Source organism: Sciurus carolinensis, chromosome 1 (genome assembly GCF_902686445.1).
Source record: "Sciurus carolinensis chromosome 1, mSciCar1.2, whole genome shotgun sequence".
NCBI classification, from domain to species: Eukaryota; Metazoa; Chordata; class Mammalia; order Rodentia; family Sciuridae; genus Sciurus; species Sciurus carolinensis.
This window is the reverse complement of record NC_062213.1, coordinates 83,853,604-83,877,609: the sequence shown is the minus strand read 5'-3', so window position 1 is coordinate 83,877,609 and position 24,006 is coordinate 83,853,604. Positions and strand designations below refer to the sequence as shown.

The 24,006-nt window shown below is 36.4% G+C and overlaps 1 protein-coding gene and 1 pseudogene across 1 annotated transcript in view; both read left to right on the top strand.

Moving 5' to 3' along the window:
- The window catches only part of Sntg1 (syntrophin gamma 1), an 863,431-nt gene that overhangs the window by 211,397 nt on the left and 628,028 nt on the right, over positions 1-24,006 (top strand).
- Positions 14,673-14,991, top strand: LOC124984749 (type III endosome membrane protein TEMP-like; annotated as a pseudogene).

Below are 24,006 nucleotides of genomic sequence, written 5' to 3'. Positions count from 1 at the left end.
CATGTCCTCTATTCTGTACCATTGATCTTCCTGCATATTTTGGTGCCAATACCATGCCGTTTTTGTTACTATTGCTTTGTAGTAGAGTTGAAGATCTGGTATTGCAATACCCCCTGCTTCGCTCTTGCTACTGAGGATTGCTTTAGCTATTCTAGGTTTTTTATTCTTCCAGATGAATTTCATAATTACTTGCTCTATTTCTGCAAGGTACATCATTGGGATTTTAATTGGAATTGCATTGAATCTGTATAGCACTTTAGGTAGTATAGCCATTTTGACGATATTAATTCTGCCTATCCAGGAACATGGGAGATCTTTCCATCTTCTAAGGTTTTCTTGAATTTCTTTCTTTAGTGTTCTGTAGTTCTCATTGTAGAGGTCTTTCACCTCTTTTGTGAGATTGATTCCCAAGTATTTTATTTTTTTCGATGCTATTGTGAATGGGGTAGTTTTCCTAATTTCTCTTTCTGAAGATTCATCACTTATGTATAAAAATGCATTGGATTTATGAGCATTGATCTTGTAACCAGCTACTTTACTGAATTCACATATGAGTTCTAAAAGTTTTCTGGTGGAATTTCCAGGTTCCTCTAAATATATAATCATGTCATCAGCGAACAGGGATAGTTTGAGTTCTTCTTTTCCTATTCGTATCCCTTTAATTTCTTTGGTTTGTCTGATTGCTCTGGCTAGAGTCTCAAGGACGATGTTGAATAGAAGCGGTGAAAGAGGGCATCCCTGCCTTGTTCCAGTTTTTAGGGGGAACGCTTTCAGTTTTTCACCATTTAGAATGATATTAGCCATGGGCTTAGCGTAGATGGCCTTTATAATGTTTAGGAATGTTCCCACTACCCCAATTTTTTCTAGTGTTTTGAGCATGAAGGGATGCTGTATTTTATCAAATGCTTTTTCTGCATCTATTGAAATAATCATGTGATTCTTAACTTTAAGTCTGTTGATATGGTGAATGACATTTATTGATTTCCGAATGTTGAACCAACCTTGCATCCCTGGGATAAAACCCACTTGATTGTGGTGCACTATCTTTTTAATATATATTTGTATGCGATTTGCTAAAATTTTGTTGAGAATTTTTGCATCGATGTTCATTAAGGATATTGGTCTGAAATTTTCTTTCCTTGATGTGTCTCTGTCTGGTTTAGGTATCAGGGTGATATTGGCTTCATAGAACGAGTTTGGTAGTGTTCCCTCCTCTTCTATTTCATGGAATAGTTTGAGGAGTATTGGAATGAGCTCTTCTTTAAAGGTTTTGTAGAAATCGGCTGAGAACCCATCTGGTCCTGGAGTTTTCTTTGTTGGTAGGCTTTTGATGACCTCTTCTATTTCATTGCTTGAAATTGGTTTATTTAAGTTGTGTATGTCCTCCTCGTTCAGTTTAGGTAGTTCATATGTCTCTAGAAATTTGTTGATGTCTTCGAGGTTTTCTGTTTTGTTGGAGTATAGATTTTCGAAATAGCTTCTAATTATGTTTTGTATTTCACTCGTGTCTGTTGTGATGTTTCCTTGTTCATTCCGAATTTTAGTAATTTGAGTTTTCTCCCTCTTTCTCTTTGTTAGTGTGGCTAAGGGTTTATCAATTTTATTTATTTTTTCAAAGATCCAACTATTTATTTTGTTAATTTTTCCGATTGTTTCTTTTGTTTCGATTTCGTTGATTTCGGCTCTGATTTTAACTATTTCCTGTCTTCTACTACATTTGGTATTGGTCTGCTCTTCTTTTTCTAGTGCTTTGAGCTGTAGTGTTAAGTCGTTTATTTGTTGATTTCTACTTCTTTTTTTGAATGCACCCCATGAAATAAATCTTCCTCTAAGTACTGCTTTCATAGTGTCCCAGAGATTTTGATATGATGTGTCTTTGTTCTCGTTTACTTCTAAGAATTTTTTTATTTCCCTCCTGATGTCTTCTGTTATCCATTCATCATATAATAGTGTATTATTTAGTCTCCAGGTATTGGAGAATTTTCTGTTTTTTATTCTGTCATTTATTTCTAATTTCAATCCATTATGATCTGATAGAGTACAAGGTAGTATCTCTATCTTCTTGTATTTACTAACAGTAGCTTTGTGGCATAAAATATGGTCTATTTTAGAGAAGGATCCATGTGCTGCTGAGAAGAAAGTGTATTCATTCTTTGTTGGATGGTATATTCTATATATGTCCGTTAAGTCTAAATCGTCGATTGTGTTGTTGAGATCTATAGTTTCTTTATTCAATTTTTGTTTGGACGATCTATCCAGTGGTGAGAGAGGTGTGTTAAAATCGCCTAGTATTATTGTGTTGTGGTCTATTTGATTTCTGGAATTGAGAAGGATTTGTTTGACGTACGTGGATGAGCCAATGTTCGGGGCATAGATATTTATGATTGTTATGTCTTACTGATTTTTGCTTCCCTTAAGCAGCATGTAATGTCCTTCTTTATCCCTTCTGACTAGTTTTGGTTTGAAGTCCACATTATCTGAGATGAGGATGGATACTCCAGCTTTTTTGCTGTGTCCGTGTGCATGGTATGTTTTTCCCCATCCTTTCACCTTTAGTCTATGGATGTCTCTTTCTATGAGATGAGTCTCTTGCAGGCAGCATATTGTTGGATTTTTCTTTTTAATCCAATCTGCCAGCCTATGTCTTTTGATTGATGAGTTCAGGCCATTAACATTCAGGGTTATTATTGTGATATGATTTGTATTCCCAGTCAATTGACTCATATTTGTTTTTGACATGATTTGGTTTCTCCTTTATTTGGCTATTCCTTTAGGCTAGCGCCTCCTGTTGCTGATTTGCATCGTTGTTTTTCATCTCTTCCTCATGGAATATTTTGCTGAGAATGTTCTGTAATGCTGGCTTTCTTTTTGTAAATTCCTTTAGCTTTTGTTTATCATGGAAGGATCTTATTTCATCGTCCAATTTGAAGGTAAGTTTTGCTGGGTATAAGATTCTTGGTTGGCATCCATTTTCTTTCAGGGCTTGGTATATGTTGTTCCAGGCCCTTCTAGCTTTTAGGGTCTGGATTGAAAAATCTGCTGATATTCTTATTGGTTTCCCTCTGAATGTAATTTGATTCTTTTCTCTTGCGGCCTTTAAAATTCTGTCTTTATTTTGTATGTTAGGTATTTTCATAATAATGTGCCTTGGTGTGGGTCTGTTGTAATTTTGTATGTTTGGAGTTTTATAAGCCTCTTGTACTTGGTTTTCCATTTCATTCTTCAGATTTGGGAAATTTTCTGTTATTATTTCATTGAATAGATTGTTCATTCCTTTGGTTTGTTTCTCTAAGCCTTCCTCAATCCCAATAATTCTCCAATTTGGCCTTTTCATGATATCCCATAGTTCTTGGAGATTCTGTTCATGATTTCTTACCATCTTCTCTGTTTGTTCAACTTTGTTTTCAAGGTTAAATATTTTGTCTTCAATGTCTGAGGTTCTGTCTTCCAGGTGTTCTATCCTATTGGTTATGCTTTCTATGGAGTTTTTAACTTGGTTTATTGTTTCCTTCATTTCAAGGATTTCAGTTTGGTTTTTTTTCAGTATCTCTAACTCTTTATTGAAATGATCTCTTGCTTCCCGTATTTGGTCTTTTAACTGTTGATTGGTGCGATCATTTAATGCCTGCATTTGCTCTTTCATCTCCTCCTTCAATGCCTGCATTTGCTCTTTCATCTCCTCATTAGCTTCCCTGATCGTTTTAATTACGTACATTCTGAACTCCCTTTCTGACATTTCTTCTGCTCTGCTGTCATTGGGTTTTATTGATGTAGTATCTAGGTTTGTTTGGGACATTTTCTTCCCTTGTTTTCTCATAATGGTCAGTTGTCAGTGGGACCCTGAGATATTGCAGTTTTCCACTATTGGCTTATAGTGTCCCAGTAGATTTCCAGTGTATCACCTCCCAGCCTTCAGTAGCCTGATGTCTTGGAGGAATCTGATAAAGCAGCTCATTCAAAGAATACTGCCCCTAGCCCCCTACTGGTTCCACGTTTTGGAACTGGCTCTGTGCTGAAATGGTCTCACTGTGGGCCTGCACTGTGCAGCTGGCCGTGTGGGAAGAGCCCACTGCCGGAGTGTGGAAGACTACCTTGGGAAGACTCTAGCTGCCCTGCCTGGCTCCGCTAAGCCACCTCTATCTGGGCCTGCCACCCGGGCTGAGCTTTACCCAGTGGGCAGACTCACCCGTGGCTCCACTTCAGTCCGAGTCTCTCTATGCCTCCCCCTCTTAGCTCCTGGGTTCTGGAGCGAACGGGGGTGCAGTCTCCCTCTAGGCCGCCATCTTGGATCTCCCCGTGAAGAGAGCCCGCAGCCGGAGTGGGCAGAGCCGCCTGAAGAGGTCTCCGGCTGCCCTGCCCTTATCCCTGAGGCTGCTTGCAGATCGAGGCTCTCCGCTGGTTCTTTGCAGGAGTACACTGCGCTGCAGCGGCTCCGGGACTCGGAGCCTGCTCTGTTCAGAAAGGCTCTCACTAGCGGGCCAGTTCCGTTCTGAGAACCTGGAGAAGCTGGCTGTGTGGGCAGGGCCCACCGTCGGAGTGCGCAGGGCTGCCTGTGGATGACTCTAGCTGCCCTGCCTGGCTCCGCTAAGCCACCTCTATCTGGGCCTGCCACCCGGGCCGAGCTTTACCCAGTGGGCAGACTCACCCATGGCTCCACTTCAGTCCGAGTCTCTCAATGCCTCCTCTTCTTAACTCCTGGGTTCTGGAGCGACTGGGGGTGCAGTCTCCCTCTAGGCCGCCATCTTGGATCGCTCCGTGAAGAGAGCCCGCAGCCGGAGTGGGCAGAGCCGCCTGAAGAGGTCTCCGGCTGCCCTGCCCTTATCCCTGAGGCTGCTTGCAGATCGAGGCTCTCCGCTGGTTCTTTGCAGGAGTACACTGCGCTGCAGCGGCTCCGGGACTCGGAGCCTGCTCTGTTCAGAAAGGCTCTCACTAGCGGGCCAGTTCCGTTCCGAGAACCTGGAGAAGCTGGCTGTGTGGGCGGGGCCCCGCCATTTTTTATCTAGACATTGGAGAGGTTTATATGAATAAAGAATGTTAGCTGAGGGTAATCATCACATTGCTCAGTGCTTCAACCATAACTGCCTTGCTCTATAGAAGCACAGATATTTCAGTGTCCATACAGTTAATGTGAGTAAATAAATATGTTTTCTGACTTCAGTGTTCATAAAAGTAGGAACTATGAGATTTTTGGACAGGTCTTATAAGAATTCTTAATGATAAGCAGAGAAACCATTTGTACAATAGCAAGAAGATGATATAGTTCAACTGAGCAAAGTCTCTAGTTTTATTCACTGCTGCAAGACATAGAAAGTAAGCAGGTATTTAAGAATATCTATATTAAGAAAGCAAAAGTTTAATGTTTTTTTGCGTTTTAAAAATGATGTAATTTCAGATCGCTAAGGGATTCCTATTATAATCTCTCATTAATTCATATATTCTCATAACTTTTAAACAAAAGCTTCCTGCCAGAATACAATTAGCCTGTAAGTCCAAAGCGCTAGTTATTTTTTTGTTTTTTCCTACTGGGAAATGTTAGTATTGTGGAAACCAAAGGAAAAGTCTCTTTCAAGGAAATACTGTCAATTATTTAAGATTCATAACATTGATCATAATAGTTGTTTTTAACATTTACTGACCCTTATTGCATCACACTTAAAAAAACAGGAAATGGGACACTTTGGAAAGCTAATTAACAACAATGCCTGGAGGGGTATGTTTGGTATTTTTGGCTTTCCTGTTCAGAAACACAAGCACATGTTTTAGACTCCATTTCCCAGGTCTTTCTGAGACTGTTGAAGTAAAAATCCTCTGGGAAGGGACCTGAGGAAGGAATCTGGGGTTAACATCCTGCACAACTTGAATCACTGTGGCTGGGAAGTACAGCCTTTTATGAAGTAATGACTCATAAGAAATCCTATATCACAAAAGGCTACATAATCCATAAGTAACTGTTAATAATGCTCAAGGGTCACAGAATCATTTTTTTCATAAGTGATATGTTCAAGGTCACACTGAGAGTAAATACCACAGCCTGGATTCAAACAGAGATATCCCAATTCCAAAAGCCATTTTCTTATAAACACAATTGAATATGAATAGATATAGTGCAGTGTTTTCAATGTCTTTCTCTTAGTATTAAAACAACAGTGACAAAACTTTAAAATAAACTGAATTATTACCTCACATTTATGTGTTGAAACTCTAATTCTCAGTGTCCAAGAATGTTAATACACTTGGAGACAGGTTCTCTGAAAAGGAAACTAAACTAAAATGAGTATGGCACTAATGCCATACTCATACAGTATGACTTGTATTTATTAGAAGAAGGGATCAGGAGAGACACATGCAGAGGGAAGACCATATTAAGACAGAGGAAGAGGTAGCTGTCTATAAACCAAGGAAAGAAGAGAATGATTTCAAGAGAAAGCAACCCTACTGACATTTTGCTTATAGTTCTAGTTTTCAGAATTGTGAAAAAGGAAATTTCTATTGTTTATGCCAACTCATCTGTGCTAGTTTGCTATGGCATCTATCATAAACTAAAATAACATCTTACTTTGTGAATATCATTTCTGCCTAAACATGGACGTGACAAATAATAGTTGGGAAATTTTTTATACACTGTGTAAAATAGCATTTGTCTGGTGCTTCTAACATGAATTATTTTAAAAATTGTCTGTATTAATAGAACTGACATCTAAACATAAGATGTTGAAAGTAATATAGCCCTAACTATAGCACTGAAATAGACACTAAAACTGTATTTTTAATCATCTGATTATAAATTATTGATATAGTTTCAGATTATTGGTGAATAAAGCAGAAAATTGTCGTATTAACTTGCCAAATTACCTCCGAAAGGCTTTCCTTCTTTCCATTTGTGCTAGACAATAATGAAGAAAATTGTTGCCAAATTTCCAAAGAAATTGGCCCCAGTCATCCTAGCTGACTGCTAAAATTGGAGAATGTATGAGAACAGGATAAAATACCCCATGGAGTTTTCCAAGTACTATCTTTGTTAAAGGGTTTGTAAATGGATTGCAAATTCTTCTTCTGGTGCGTAGTTGCTTTCACTGAATATTAAATACAAATCTTATTTTTGTGGCATACTATCTCATCAGTGATACTATAGGACAATTATTTATCTACAGACACAGTCATACCTGAAAGTACTCAGATTGCTGCAGTTACTATTCAATTAAGGAGTCCATCTGTTATTCTTGAAGGGTATATATCATTTTTGGCTTAGAGTTCCTAAAAGAGTTCATGAGGATAAAAAGCAAATTGTAAGGTTTCACTTGATGGTAGGTGGACTAGGGAGTGAACATATTTTTAGCGTCAGGAACTCAGTAATCAATTTCTTCCTCTAAATGGAAAATTAAGTCCTGGCTGAGAATACAAGCCATCATTTAAAGATATTACCTGTGAAATTCTAAATATAGGTATGACCACATCTTGTTTTATCCATCCTGCAGTTTCAGGATCACTTAATAATCATTAGTTTCAAAATGCATTATTTAAATTCAAGAAGAAGGTTAATTTGGTCCTAGACAATGTTTGCTGATTTTTTTAAAAATAGCATCAGATTTTCTTTGCTTGTGAGTGTGTTACATAGTAATCACTCAAATATGTACTTAATTAATGACTAGTAAGTTTAAATATGCAGCATTAGAACATGCATTTTCAGTGAAAAGTATTTAAATATCAATTTAACTTTATTAAGACAACTGTAGTAATAAGTACTCTACTATTGAATTCACTATATTAAGAAATATGTAATCTCTATGGTTAGAAAGATATGTTGCAAACTTGCTGTCACAGAGCTCAAGTCAGGTCTACTAATTGTTTGGTGTACTGTATGCTTAGGGCTCATTGAATGATGTATTACATGCTTATGATAAGATGTACTGAGTGCCATTATGTTGCACAAGATGCTAATCATATGGCATGCTAAGTACTTTAGTATGGTGCATTAAGCGTCCATCATATGGTAGGCTATTTATGGCATATGGCCTACCATATGATGTGCTAAATGTTCATATACACTATTCCAAATGATCAGATATTGTGTAAGTGCTGGTCTAATAGTATCCTAAGTACTCGTCCTATGGTGTGCTCAGCATCCACCCTGTACTCTGCTGTGGGCCCTTGTATGTAGTACTATGTATAGGGGTCAACAGAGGGTAAGAGGCACATTACTGTCATGAGACTTAAGAAATGTTTCAAAAGCAGTAATATTTTAGCGGTCCATTAAACAATAAATTAGAGGCATAGGCTGTCATGTCAGACACACCTAGGTTGAATCTCAGCTAATTTAACAGCTCTAAAGTTGGTTAATTATTTAATAACTCTAAACCACCATTTTGTGATTTAAAAATGAGTGTTATACTACCAAATTTCCAGTTTTAAGAATGAAATGAGATGCCATATGTGAAATACTCAAAGTATAATTCTAGTGTTAGTGATTTTTTTAACACAAATCTACTACCTACAACGCAACCTTGGACAGATTTTGCAAATCTGCGTACAGAGCAATTTCCTATGCATACTTGAAATACAGCAGTTTAAATTCTTAGAGTTTATATTAAATGAGTCCATTAATGTAAAAATGCCTGTAACATTATTCACATATTACATCAATATATGTTTGTATTTGTTACTTTTGATTTATAGTAAATGTCCATGGTCAACAATAAAAAGACATCACCCTTATTTTTTCTTCCAGAAATATTTGGAAACACAGGTATGCCTTGTTTTATTGTGCTTCACTTTGTTGCATTTTGCAGACATTGCATCTTTTTTACACATTGAAGGTTTGTGACCATCTTGACTCAATTCTCAGAACATTTCAAATGTTTTCATTATGATTCTGTCTGTTATGGTGATGTGTAATTAGTGTTCTTGATGCTCTTGATGTTGCTAATATACTTGTTTGCAGTGTCAAGAATCATGCCCATATAAAACTGTAGGAAACATAATAGATAAATTTGTTGTAGGCATTCTGCTCCACCAACCAACTATTCCCACATCTCTCTCCCTTTCCTCAGACCTCTATGTTCTCAGACATAGAATAATATAAAATTAGGTCTACTAATGATCTTTCAGTGACGTACAAGTGTTTAAGTGAAAGGAAAAGTTACGTGTCTCTCAATTTAAAACAAGAACTACAAAACAAAAAGGTAGAAATAAATAAGCATAGTGAGGTAAGCCAAATGTTAGAAATCTGGCTTCGAACTGTTAGATAAGTTGTAAATGCAAAGGAAAAGTTCTTGAAGTAAATTAGAATTGCTATTCCAGTGAACACTCTGAAGATAAGGAAATGAAACAGCCTTATTGCCAGTGTGGAGAAAGTTTCAGTGAACTGGCTAGAAGATCAAATCAACTACATCATTCCCTTAAGGTAAAAGCTATTCCAGAGAAAGACCCTAACTCTTCAATTCTATAAAGGCTAAGAGAAGGGAGGAAGCAGGGGAAGGAAACTCTACAGTTAGCAGAGATTATTTCATGAGGCTTAAGAATCCTAATTTAAAAGTGCAAGAGGAAGCAGTAAGTGTTTATACAGAAGCTTCAGCAAATTATACAGAAGATCAAACTAATATTATTGAGGAAGGTGTCCACACCAAACAAGAGAATTTCAAAGTAGATGAAACATGAAACAGCCTTCTGTTAGAAGAGGCCATACAGGACTTTCATAAATAGATAAGAATAGTCAATGACTCACCAAGGTATCAAAGGATTTGCTGACTTCCTTACTTATTAGGGATTAATGTAACTGGTGACTTCAAGTTGCATACAGTCTGTGCTTATTTGCCATTCTGAAAATCCTAGAGATGTTAAGAATCAGACAAAATCTACTCTTGTCTATGATTTATAAATGAAACAACAAATTCTGAATGGCAGCACATCAGTTTACAATAGTTTATTGAATATTTTAAGTCCACTGTTGACACATAATGCTCAGAAAACAAGATTCTTTTTAAAATATTACTGCTCATTGACAATGTACCCCATCACCCCAGACCTCTGATGGAGATGTACAGGGAGATTAGGACTGTTTTATGCCTGCTAACACAACATTAATTCTGTACCCCATCAATCAAGAGGGAGTAATTTTGATTTATTTAGGAAATGCATTTTATAAGGATTTTCTGCCATAGATAGGGATTCCTCTGATTAATCTGGGCAAAGTTAATCAAATGCTCATGGAAAGTGTCACCATTCTACATGTCTCCATGAATGTGCATGGCTTGTGTTCAAAATAGCATTAATACAACTTTGGAAAAGAATTGATTCTAATTTATGTGGATGACTTTGAGGTCTTCAGGATTTGAGTGGAGAAAAATAACTGGAGATGTGGTAGAAACAGCAAGAGAACAAGAGTTAGAAGTGAAGCCTGAAGATGTGACTGAATTGCCTGCAATCTTCTTAACTTTAAAGTGTGAAGGGTTACTGCTTATGGATGAGCAAAGAAAGTGGTTTCCTGATATGTGATCTGCTCCTGGTGAAGATGCTGTGAACAATACTAAAATGAAAACAAAGAATTGAGAGTACTACATAAATTCGTTTGATAAAGTCGTGTCAAGTTTTGAGAGGATTAATTCCAATTTTGAATGAAATTGCACCATTAGTAAAATGCTATCAGACAGTCTCTCAGGCTAGGAAAATATTCCATGTAATGAACAACCAATAGATGTGGAAAACTTAATCATCATTTATTTTAAGAAACTAGTGCTGCCACTCTACCCTTCAGTAACATCACCCTGATCAGTCAGCAGCCATCAACATCCAGGCAAGACAATGATAACTCACTAAAGGCTCGAAAGGTTATTAGTGGGGTTGGGGCTATATAGCTCAGTGGTAGAGTGCTTGCCTCGCATGTGTGAAGCACTGGATTTGATCCTCAGCACCATATAAAATTAAATAAAGAAAGAAATTGTGTCCACATACAACTAAAAATTGTTTTTAAAGTTATTAGTATTACTAGCAGTGAAGTATGTTTTAATTAGGGTATTAATAAAGATTTTAATAGAGATGTTTAAAGAGATCATACTATTGCACACTGAGTAGTCTATAGTATAGTATAAACATAACTTTTATCGGCACTAGGAAACCAAAAACATTATGTGACTCACTTTATTGTGATATTTTCTTTGTCTGGAAGAAAACCTGGAATATCTCTGAGTTATATCTTTATATGAAGGTAGACAGGTAGAGGACAAAATAATGTCATGGAAGGGCATGGAATATTTTGACACTATTTCTAATGTTAATTTTTAGCATGCAGAGGGCATAGGAGAGAATTGGAAAGTGTTTTAGTCAGCTTTCCTTTATTATAATAAATACATGAAATAACTAACTTCTAAAAAGAAAAGGTTTGTTTTAGTTTACAGTTTTAGAGCTTTAAGTCAATGTTTGTTAGAACCCATTGCTGTAAGGCAGCAATCATGGTGGAGCAAAACCACTCACCTTATGGCCAGGAAGTGAAGAGAGGAGGAGAAAGAGGCTAAGATCCAGCTGCCCCTCTGATAGACTACTCCCAGAGACCTCAGCACCTCCAACTATACCCTACCTCTTCAAGGTTCTACTGGCTCCCAACAGTGCCTGGTCTAGTGACCAACCTTTAACATATGATATAATTATCTGTACTAATAATTGGTCATCAAAAAAATCATGCAGTTCAATTCCAGTCAACAAAACATTGATAAAGAATAAAGAATCATAAAAAAAAAAAGCTGTTGCTGGCTATTCACATGACTCTTTGCTGCCATATTTGAATATTGTTTTGTGAACAATGTGCTGGTCTGCAGCAACCTGGTTGGGTCATTTCACCTGACTGGCCATACACCAAAGAAAGGGTTGTGAAAGAGCAGTAATAGAAAGCAGGAATATTCAGCGAGAGCACTTACCTACATTATTCCATAAAGAAAGCAGTGGTTTTAAGTTCTGAAAATGCCCTGTGATTAAATCTGCACAAATCCAAGCAACTAACTATCTCAGGGTCTGGCAATTTTCCTCTGATGTGTGCAGAGAAGCCTTGGTCTAGACCTGGGTTTGCACAATTGTAAAAATTCAATACCAAAAAATGAGTTTTTATCACTGTTAATGGTATTTTGGTTAGTTTGAATAACACTTCATCCCAGAATACCCAAACCTAATAACCATTAGGACATCTTCTCTTCAGTAAAGCAAATGTTATCTTCATTTATTTTTATTGGATTACCTTTAAATATGTTCTGTAAGTCCAATTGTTTTGCTTTTCTGACTACAACTTCCCAAGTATGGCCACACACCATTGCATCTAAACACACATTCTAATACAGCTTCTGTCCTGAATAGGTAGCTTTTAAATTTATATGCATCATTACCATGCTAAACTAGTCATTAGATTGGGAAAAGGACCTAACAAAAATGTCTTATATTGCAAACAAATGGGAGAAATCAAATTTTAAATCATTTAAACTGGATAGCACTGCATATTAAGTTTTTAATGTGGAACTCTAATTACTCTCTATTGAGAAATCAATATCCATGTGTGTGTGTATGTGTGTGTGTGTGTGTTTTCTGCAAAGAGAAACTACTTGATTATCTCAGAATCCGTACACATACTTTAGTTTTGTCTCTTTCCACCACTGACAGTGAAAGGGAATGGAGACACTGATATGCACCCACCACAAAACAGATTAAATGATGCTTTTGACTGAGGGATATCAAGAAAACTCCTTGCTGTTTTTTAATGTATTCTTAGTAACAAGATATATTGTCTTTAGATATCAGACTGTAGAAAGAGGTGGTAGAAATTTAAATGCAATTTTACTTTATACAATAAAAACACTTGTGAAGACATTCATGCCTGTGACAAAGGTATCAGAAGTTCACAGAATGTAAAAGCAATAATAAGAACTTTTATTCTTTCAAAGATGTCCAAATGTCCATAGAAATAAATCAAATGCATATTGTTCTCAGTTCTTGATCCTAAGAATTTATTTTGACTTAATGGAGGTATATAGCTCCTGACAAGTTTTTTGTTACTGCTTCAATACAGAGGAGGAAATAATTGAACTGACCTCAAGGCATGCTGAAGAGTAAATTCTTAGTGCAATGCTCAGCTTGTAGTTAGTCCAATATAAGAAAGTTTTAATCATAATTACTAACATATTTAAATAGAATTTTTTCCAAACTACCTATATGTTCATTTCTGAATTATTTTATCATTAAATCATTATACACTCATAATTTGCAAATGCTTGTTGCATTCAAGTCATTTTAATAAATTGCAACTATTTAATTCTCATGCATCATTACCTCAGTCAGAAAGATAATGAAATTACTTAGAGATACAATGTGACTAAGAATTGGCATGAACAGTATTAGAAGTCAAAATATCACTTGATAATTAATATGATAGAGGTAAAATTGATGACAACTTAATTCTCTGAAATCTCATATATCTTATTACATTAGATTTATTTATGCAATAACTATTTATCAACACCTACTCTGTACCAAATTCTCCACTAAGAAATAAGGACACAAAATGAATAAACAAAAAATCCCTTGGGTTATGGTTTGCATCTAGAATGTCCTGCAAAAAACTCTTGTGTTGAAAGCATGGTCCTTCATGCAGGAATGTTCAAAAGTGAAATTATTGCATCATGAGGGCTCTGACATCTCATTGGATTAATTCATTTGAGAATGGACTTACAGGGAAATGGTAAAATTTACAGACCAGTGGGGCATGGCTGGAGGAAGTAGGTCAATGAGAGTATGGTCTTGAAGACTGTCTGTCCCTGGCTTCCTTCCCTTTCTTCTTCCCTTCCTTTCTTTCCCCCTCCCTCCTTTCCTTCCTTCCTTCCCTCCTTTTCCATCCTCTTCTTCCTCTTCCTCTTCTTCTTCTCTCTCCTTCCCATCTGCCAGGAGCTGCACAGCTTTCCTTTGCCATGCCATACTGCCATGATTTCTGCAGTGAGGTTTCTGACTTGGAGCTGAACTGTGGACTGAATCCTTTGAGACTGTGAGCCAAAATAAATCTTTTCTTCTCTAAATTTTCTTGTCAGGTATTTTTTTTTCTTGTCAGGTATTTTGATCAAAGCAACAAAACCTGACTAATGCACTACCTTACTACTTACACTTAATATAATTTATTTAAAATATAGGATGCTAGACCATTCAGAGCACGAAACATTGCACTGTAAGGTAAAAGAGAGATTATTCCTGTTTCAAGGATCTCCATAACAGCAGAAGAAAGTCTGGGGAGGGTAGTGATGTTGTAGCAGTGGCTCCCAATTCCACAGTAGAGATGCAGGGTTTCCCTGGCTGTGTCTGGGGCCCCTAACCTGGAGGGACACTTGCATCCTTCTCATATGGTTTGCCCTCTGTCTAGGTAGCCCAAACTTCTGCTCTTGTCCAACTTTGAGTCAGGACCAGCTTCTGCCTCCATGTCTCATCCTTAGCTAAACAGTATAGCAGACTGAACTATAGTGTGAGACACCAGGATTCAAATCCTAGAGCTTTAATTAAGTTAGTTTCTGGATCTCAGCAACCTTTTCTACTTATATAGAATGTTTATGCCCTTAGGAATATACCTCCAGTTTCAGTGTACTCAGGTTGTTCCCTTCTGTGGACAAGTGGTGTGGACAGAGGTGTAGGCCTCTGGCAGAGGTTCAGGCTCACTGATGTCATCAGTCCCTTTCATAAATAAGGCAAACTAAACCCAGGTGGGGCCCTCAGAATTCCCTACAGTATCAGCCATGACTCCTGGACCAGGCACTTGGGGGCCAGGCATGGCCTATGCTGGTAGGGGTTGCGCTGGGGGCTGTGGTCTTCTCTGAGCTCCTTGCACTTGCTGCCAAATTCCAACTCTGCTGCCCACTACCCAAAACAGGAAATAGGAACCACCCAGAGGTGGTGAAGATGAGGATGACAGATAATTACATGCAACCTGGGGCTGTTGAACTGGAGACTGAGTGGAGCAGGGAACACTTTTCCCTTTGAGCCATGATCTTTGGATACTCTCTCTTCCCTCCATGCCTGTTTTAAAGAGAGTAGATGCTAAATGGGAGCCTCAAGCCTCAGGACAGGGCGGGCAAGGACTTAAAAGCTGACCAGAAGTAGTGCAATCCTCCTCCTCCTAACACTAGCACCAAGTGACAATGACCTTCTCTTGCTCAATAACTCTAAATGGTTCCCTGCTGTTTGTGGAAAAGTCTAACAACCATGTAAGTATAGAGAAAAGGCCCTCTGTGACTGGCCTCCATGGACCTCTTGGTTTCTTCTTTTGCCTTCCCCTACTGCCTACTTAATTAGATGCCCTTTTTGCTTAGGTTGTTCTCAGCTTAGGCTGCTCTACCCTTCTCTAACTCCCCTCTGACAATGATGAAAATCCTGTGAAGGCCCCCTGTGGCCTGCCTACCTACCTGTCAGCATTTCAAACCCTGAAAAGTGCATTCAAGCCAGTGAAAACAGTTTCTTAGTGAATATCTTTCTTTTCAATAAAGTAGGTGAGCTGTTTGTAATATATTAGTTTTCCACAGGAATTAAATCTATTTTCTTTTCTATTTTTTTATTTTCTTTTCTATTTTCATTTCAAATTAATCTTTTAAAAAAGAAGAAAGACTGGCCTTGTTTTTTCTTTTTCTTTTTTTGTTTGTTTTTTGTTTTTGTTCTTTGGTATATCTTAGCACCAAATTGTGACATGTCCTATATTATATTTTAATCATATCATCTTCTCCACAATTGCAAACATATCCATATGCTTTTCCTTATCTCTCTCCTTCTTTCCCCAGGAATCCTTCCCTTAAGAAGAGTAATAGTTCTTCTTCTACTTTCATTTTTTTTTTAAAGTTTATACATGTTCAAGAAATCATCCGATGCTTATCTTCTGTGTCTGGCCTATTTTTCTTAATGTGATGGTCTCCAGTTCCATCCATCTTTCTGCAAATATGTGATTTCATTCTTCTTTATGGAAACCCTGGCTCTTTAATTGTCCTATTTGAAGGCAGAAGGCTAGATCATAAAAATTTAATCAAAACTAGTCTAAAGTCAAGATTCAAAAGAGCAAAATATATATTTAAACCATATATATATGGTTTAAAAAAAAAATATATATATATATATATCTTTTCTGAAAAATTGGGAACATGGAGTTCTGACTTTCCTGGCCAAGGCTCTGAGTGGGGCATAAGACACTGCTTGCCATAATTTTACCCATGGACTTGCCCTTATAGGGTACTTAGGCCTACATCTATAATACTCTGAGGAGAAATGGTTAAGGCTTAGAAGTTTCTGCTATTATTTTGTAAAGAAACCATCCTCAACCCACATATTTGGGATACTTATGGTTAAGAACAACCAAGCATGATTTCATAGCTCAAAACCAGCAATGATAAATAGAGCAGGAAAGAAATTGCTCTTAGTGAAATCAGAATAAAACTTAAATACAAAGTAATACTGTCTACCAAGAATTTCAGATGTTTGAATGATCACATATAAAATATCAAACACAAATAGAATATCAAACACAAACAGTAAATATATTTAAAAAAATTAAATTGGAAGTCAAAATTTTGTGCAATAACACCGAACAGAAAAAACCAAAAACACAAATTTGAAGAAGAAACGCTAATGATAGTGGATTGTGATGTCAAGTGTATTATTTTAGGGAAGAACATTCTAATGAAGGATTTTCATTAGGTTCCGTAAGTGGGCTTTCCTAACTAAGCAAAAATCTGTTTCATGGAATTTGTGGGGAATGTAATCAGCAAGTGTAAGTAACAATTTTAATAATCTTTGCTATGGGTAAAAGCAGAGAGAGAATGATAGGCGAAATGTATGACTGATGAAGTTTATTTATTTTTTTAATGTGAGACAATGAGGTATGAGTACATATTTAAGGTAAAAAAAAAAGCAGTGGAAATGTTAAAGGTAACAGAAGAGGGGACATGCTTGAATAACTGATGTAATGTGGTTCCTGGAAGAATTCAGGACTTAGAGCACAGATGGAAGGATTTGCTGGGGACAGATTAGAATGATCCTTATGAAAAAAGGTACGGCTTTGATGATATTATTTCAATGGTTTAAAGAGTAATTTTCAGTCCTCTTTCAAGTTATTTACAATGAAAAGAAAAAAAAGCATAGATCTCATCCTGAATTGGTTGTTTTCTGTGATCTCAGTGAGAAATAGCTCCACAGGTTCAATTACGTCACCCCAGGAGTCATCCTGGTAATGAACATTTCTGTGAGGCTCAGCTTTCTCCTGTCTGCTGCATGTGCAGGATGAGAAGAGCTGAGCTCTTTCAAAGTCTTATCCCTGTCAACAAGGAAAAAAGATCAAAAGTGACTTGATCTATTCATGGTTATTCATCCCCTTGCCACGACTCAGTTCTCAAAGTGTTCTGAATGAAGTTGTGTTCCATTCTGTCCTATATACATCAATATTTGAATCTGATTCTAAATCAAAATCCTAAAATGTTTTAAATAGCATTCCATCATGTGTTCCTCAGTAAATGAGTAAAAAATGTAGCATCACACAAAAGAATGTAACTGAACTATGGTTTATAGACTTTTGCCATTATTTAAGTCACATTTAGTTTTGTGTATTTATCAACAGAAAAATTTATTTAAAGCTACCATTAAGATATAGCAGATGGTAAATGGGGATCAAGAAATATTTTGTTATTAGTAATAGTCATTTATGGGAAAATGATGTTTAATCCCATTAGATAAATTTTCCACAATATTTCAGAATTCTTTTTTAATTTCTTTCTTTATTGTTTGCTCAGACAAAATAAAAATATAAAATAATGTAGAACATTTGTAAATTCTCTTTTAAAAGTGAAACTATAACAATATCACTAATTACCTTTAAATTACAAATTTCAAGACCTTATTTCCAGATTTTTCAATTATAGAAATAGATTTTTATTTCAAGTCTTTCTTTAAAAACTAATCCCTTACCATAGATTCTACCACATTGATCAATCTTTCTTTCCTAAGTTTCTAATTTATTTTTCTTAATCACACACATGCAGCAACTCTTTCTTTACCTATATTGACATGGTCAGAACTACTCCTTGAAGGTACTTGAAACTCCTTCCTTATGATTTATATTTTCTGGGAAGATTATTCCACAATTATTTCATAATTTCAACTAATCTCCCTCCTTTTTTTCTTATTTCCCTCTTTCTCCTACCTATCTCTTTTATAACCCATCCCAAAATTTCACTTCCTTCCTGGATCACTGGTTTTATATGTGCCAAATGTTATTAGATCTGAGTTGCCAGTGGTACAGAGAAAACTATGGCTTACCCTGTGCCCAAGAATATTGTGTTGAATAGACCTTCAAGGCAGTAGGGCCATGGTGACTACTTAGGCCTCTGACAGGGGAACATACAAGGTGCAAGGTTGGGGCACAAGGAAGTGCTACCAAAAAAAGAGGAGATAGGGAAAACCTTTAGAACAAACCACATTTTAACTCTGTATTGAATGACAGTAGGTTTTCCAAGCAGCAAAAGACAAAGCATTAGGGACTCAACACTGCTCTTTGGAAAGGGATATGTAGAGAGCACTCTAAAAACTAAAAACATTTGGGGAGTGGGAAACTGCTTTAGGGCATTCCATAGTTTGGATCTGGAATATCCTCAAACACCTATGTGTTAAGACTTGGTCTCCAATGTGGTGCTTTTAGGACGTGGGGGATCCTTTAAGAGGTGGAGCCTAGTGGGAGGCTCTAAGCCTTTGGGGGTATGATCTGAAAAGAGATGTGGGATGCTATTCTTTTTCTCTTTCCCCTTTTCACAAGGCCATGAGGTGAATGACTACACCTCACACTCCTGACCATGATGTGCTGCCTTATCAGAGGCCCCAAAACAATGGAGTCAACCAATCATGGGCCTTATAAAGTCTGAGCCAAAATAAACCTCTCCTATTTTAAGTTGAGCATCTCAGGTGTCTTGTTACAGTAACAAAAAAGTTGATTGACACAGAATGATATCAATTTTAGCATAGTGTTTGCCTCAAGGTCTACCATGTATACATGTGTCAGAACATCACATCATACCCTACAAATATAATTATTTTGTTTCAAACAAAATAATAAGAACAATGAAGAAATTAAAGAGGGGTACCTAACATAAAACTTTTAAATCTGCCCATTTGTCTTCATTCTCTTGCAATGACAGGTTTCAGGTCTGAGTCTTTATGATCATTGGATTGATGTCACAGCCTTACAACTCTGGCTCCCTATAATTACATCTGCCACATTCATTCAACAATTATTTACATTGTGTGTGCTGTGTTCTAGGCCCTGGTGTAGGTGTGGTAACGTGGTATTATGTAAAACAAAAACTCCATGCTTCAGGAATTTATCTCCCAGTTGAGGAGGGCAGTCACAAATTTAGTAAGCATGTAAATAGATACTGTGTTAGGAGGCAATTAGTGTTGTTGAGAATGGATATATGAGGACAATAAAGAGTGACAGTGTGCTCTTTTATAAGGAATGATCAGAGAGGCCATCATGTGAACATCAGAGCTGATCATGACACGGAGAGAATGGCAATAAGCAAACCATGAGGGTCTGTTGAAAAAGGTCTCAGGAAAACCCTAAATATAAATCATATTCCTGTATGGAGTTATCCCCAACCTAAAAAATTGCATTCAACACTCAGGTTGGACAAGTTACTCTGGAAATGAAAACAAGTGTTCTGAGGACTAACCCTCTGTGCCTTCTGAAACTTATAGATTGAAGTGATGAACGAAAACTAAAATAAGAACCAAAACTTATCAGAAGTGGGGAAAGAGAAATGTGTGTTCTTGACAGTCAGGCACAGACCATATTTCCCAAAGAGAAAGGGAATGAAAACACCTAATCTCTACTGAGTAAACAAATGAATATTAACACAAAAATTAGGAAGACACCATTTTGGCCATTATATTGAAGGTTTCTTTTAAGATATTCATTTTTGTTGAAAATATGATAAAAACGATTTTAAAAAGAGAGAGACAGGGAATGATCCATTACGCTGTAATAGTTTTTCCAATGCTGCCAGTGGAATTATCAGAACTTCGTGCTTTATACAGTTTATATTTACTATCTCCGTATCTGAGTCAGCAGTCTGGGCACAGGCTAAATGTTGCCGAGTTGTGAGGCTGGAATTTTAAAACTACTTATAAAAGGCAACACAGTCATGGATAGAGCACCACATCTGTGAAGTTATGTTGCTTAGAAGAAACTCATAAATCCCACCAGCTCTTGAAGGAGGTAATCGCACAAAGACCTTAATGCCAGAAGGTGGGTATCAGGGGAGATCACCTGCTAGGCTGTTCAACAAATATGTCTAACACTACTGATGGGACAGATAATATGAAGATTGAGAATGGATGTTTGAATTTATCAATGAAGAAGTTATATTGACATGAGTTAGACTGTTTCACAAATTAGAACCGTTGTTCAAAAGAGAATGGATAAGAAGTATTGCAGCCAAAGCAGTGGCACATGCCTGGATCGCAAGTTCAAAGCCAGCCACAGAAATTCAGTAAGGCACTAAGTAACTCAGTGAGACCCTATTTCTAAATAAAATATTAAAAAGGGCTGGGAATGTAGCTCAGTGATTAAGTGCTCATGGGTTCCATTCTCTGTTAAAAAAGAAGAAGAAGGAGGAGGAGGAGTAAGAGGAGGAGGAGCAGGAGGAGGAGGAGGAGCAGGAGGAGGAGGAGGAGGAAGAGGAGAAGGAGGAGAATAAGAATTATTGCACAAAACAACAAAAATCTGATCATCTTGTCTTTGCTTTAACACCTTTAAAATCTACCCATTTCCATGAGAACAATGATCTAATTCTTTTAAAATGTATTCCAAAAGAAACTTTATTAAAGTATAATTTACATCTAAGAAAGTCATATGTATACAATTTGATAATTTTTTTTGCATAATTATAGTGTTGCATGACCATCACCACATTCCAGTTGGATTACCCTAAATATTCCTTCTTATTTGTTTTCATTTGCTCTCCACTCTCATTGCCCACCCACGGCAGCCAGTGAGTTCTCTATTTCTACTGAATCACCTTTCTTGGGCATTTCATGTAAATGGAATCTATGCAACAGATGATCTTTAGTGTCTGGATTCTTTTACTTAGCACAGTATTTTTGATTTTTGTATCTTAGTGTTATCAATAAGTTTCCCCTCCTTGGTACTAAGCAGTATTTCATTGGATGATCTACTAAAATTTCTTTATCTGATTACATGCCAGAAGACACATGTTGCTGTTCAGTTGGGGGCTATTTGAATAAAGGTTAGCTTGGACTTCATAGAAGCTTTTCTGACACCCTCCATTTTCTTACAGATGCAGCATTCTCCCTTTCAGTCTCTCTCTCTCTTCCCTTCACAATTCATTATGTGATGTCCTATTTGCCAGGCAGGAGTGACCCCTCACCATTCCATGAATGTACCTAGTGCCTCTGCATCTACCTGCTTTTGCTTTTCCCCCTAGTTCTCTTTTCTTTCTTTCTTCTTGGAAATTTACTATTTAATCTCTCAGTGTTCAGTTTAAATATCACTTTCTTGATGAAACCTGCCAGTGTTCACATAGGCAACACTACTCATTTGTGTTTATTCCTGTTGTATGCCATGCTTAGGTAAATTTTTTCATTGATTCAAAAATATTTGAAAGGTTTTAACAATCTATTCATAATACATAGTAAAAAGACATGCACCTTTTATGTTGGAGTACATATTATTATATCTAAATAAAACACTTATATCACATTCCTCAGTGGCTCTTAATGATTTTTTAGTATGTCTAAATAGTGCAGGCTCCATTTGATAGAAACCTTTTCTAACAGATATTTGTAAATTATTAAAACTAATCACAAATGTTGACAGCAAATGGGCTCTTAATTGAATATTCATTGATTAGAGTATAGTACATTAATATTTCTTTTCATGAAGAACACCCTTTAAGTGAAAGCTCCAAATTATTTATTTCATAAAATTTTATCCTTTATATGTAAATATAAAAATATATTTTATATTACATACTATAACCATACATATTCATTTACATAATTTTGTAGTTACCACTCTTCTTTATTTGAATTGATCAAATTTGAAGTTTTTAATATATCATGTTTCAAAGATATATTTAATCAAGGTTATGAATATGTACAATATGTAAAAATTTTTTTTTCCTAACATTGTTTTAGAAAACTTGACACATCTGTCTTTAATTACAAAAGACTGAAAAAAAGGAGATAATCTTAGCAAATTTCTTTGTAATTAGTTTTTGTTTTTTTCCTAATTCCACTTGTGATGTGACTGACCTCTGCCATCCAACTTTCTACCATTCAAACTCTTCTCTGGGGGAATCTGTGGCAGAGGGGAGCCAGGGTACTCTCTCCAGTTACAGAACTCAAGAAGTGCACAAAGGTCTCCCTCTCCCTCTGCTGGAGCTGCTGGAGGGAGTGCCACAGCATCCCAACATGTCCTAAGTTCTACGCAGCAGATAGTTTTTCCTAGGATCTTACATCTGGAATAAATGAAAAAAGTGCCACCAGAGGCAACATTGTTAAATAATACTAAGGCAGAGATGAGAATAATACTAAGGCAGAGATGTGTGGCTACACAACACCCAATAACCAGGAGTGCTGGTGTACTTAGCAGCCTGGGCTACAAGGGGCTAATAGTGATCCCACTGAAGGATGCCTCTTCAAGACAGTGCTCTTGTGCTAACATATCAACCACATGTCACTTCTTAGGCTATAGTGTATTTTCTGATTTTGTTTTTGCTTTATTGTTTGTTTGTCTTTTATACTAGAGATTGAACCCAAGGTCATTTAACCACTGAGCCACATCCCCAGTCCTTTTTTGTATTTTATTTAGAGACAGGGTCTCACTGAGTTGTTTAGGGGCTCACTAGGTTGCTGAGGTAGGCTTTGAACCCACAATCTACCTGCGTCAGCCACCCAAACCTCTGGAATTACAGGCATGCACCACTGGGCCCAGCTATAGTCTATTTTCTGAGTCTGATTGTCCGACTCTTGTTTATGAGATCAAGCCAATAATTCTCCTAATCAATACATTTTTCTGTTTAAGTTTTCTTCTATTGTCTAAATCTAAATAATGTTAACTAATGGAGGAATAATTAATATATAATATATATTAATATATAAAATATATATTATAATATTATTATATTATTATTATTATATTATTATATATATGTGCCACACACACACACTCTGTGACTTTTTACTAACCTTGAAAATGGCATTGATATAACAACTACCTTATGAACTTTCAGGGCACAAGACATTCTTGGAATAATCACCTATGTGTGTGCACACACACATAATTTTCATATATATCTCACCGCTGATGAAGAAAGCATTGAAATTATTCCGATAGCCTATTGTTGAAGTAAATTAACATGATGCCAATAAAAGTATACTAGCCTTGACTGTCCCACACCATTTTTGCTTTGGAGTTCACATACTGAATGTTTGCCAGTGGGTACTGATTGTAACTATTCATGATTTAAGTTGTTGGGATTCACAAATGAGTAGTGTTATTGAAGAACAACAAACAATTAAATTGTGCACTATGTTTGACTGATACATAATGATAATGTATAATACTGACTTTTTAAATTTTAAAAATTATGCCCATAATATTATTATTGAAGCAAAATATAAAGGAAAAAATAGAAATGACAGAAAAATAGTGAAAAATAAAATAAATGTCACTTGTAAAAATGCTATGCATACAGATTGTTGCTATTTGGAAGTATACATTCTAGAAAATTTCTATATGATTGTGTATATTTGCATTGATCTGTGGGCATTTACATTCCTATTTTGAGGTGACAAAATTGTAGTGATAATAAACATTTTATTTTGTAAACTACTTTGGACAAAAATCATGGGACAATTATGTCATAAAAATGTAAACAGTTTATGTTGGCAGCAAAATATTTTCACTGACACAAAAATTTCACATATTTATGATACAGTCTGATA